This window comes from Alosa alosa, chromosome 8 (genome assembly GCF_017589495.1).
Source record: "Alosa alosa isolate M-15738 ecotype Scorff River chromosome 8, AALO_Geno_1.1, whole genome shotgun sequence".
Lineage (NCBI taxonomy): Eukaryota > Metazoa > Chordata > Actinopteri > Clupeiformes > Clupeidae > Alosa > Alosa alosa.
In genome coordinates this window covers 4,882,234-4,883,053 of record NC_063196.1, presented here as the reverse complement: position 1 = coordinate 4,883,053, position 820 = coordinate 4,882,234, and positions in this window count along the sequence as shown.

The window sequence follows — 820 nt, the reverse complement described above, 5'->3', positions numbered from 1 at the left end:
CATGCATTTTACCCCCCTACTCCTGTCATACAAACAACTACGCCCCAACATGATGACTAGCAATACTAAGTACATTCACTACCTGTTTAATAAACTATGGATCTTTTGCAGGCAAGAAGGCGGACCTTTATCAGAGGGATAATCCTGATTGGGCTCCATCCAAAGATGGTGTCTGCACAGCGTCATAGAGAATCGCGGAGTACCCGGATGAGCGCCATCTTGAGGGGAGAGCGGGTAGAGCTCTATGAGCTCTATGAGCTCAAGCAACATTAGGCTAGATAGCCATCATGGCTAACACACAAAATTATTTAGATCATTTAAGCTCAGAAGAGAAGATAAGATACGGAACAAAAATAGCAAAAATAGGGGGAAATGATCCATACAGACTAACCGACCTCTCGGATGACTGGAATGATTTGATCTCTTTTTTTTTTTTTTTTTGGGCTTCCCTCACGATCAACAGCACCGCTGCTGGAAAAAATTCTAGGGGAAACACTGTATGGAATATGGAGAATATGGAATCAGAATAGTTTTCTATGAGCGTATCACCTTTTGAAACTGTAGAAAATGTGTAACTGTCAAAATTATTTGTACAAGTAATTGTCAATATTATAAATATTCACAACACTTAGAAATCTATTATACAGTATGGATAAGAAATGGAGTGGAGATGATATCAGTATCAAAAAAAATTAAGACTGTATCTCGAGTTACCTTAGTTTTGGTCTTACTGAGGGACAGGACAATTTTCAGCCAGAATGTGTTATCTGTAGTGAGAGGCTAGCTAATGACAGCATGAAGCCAGGAAAAGACTGTAAAA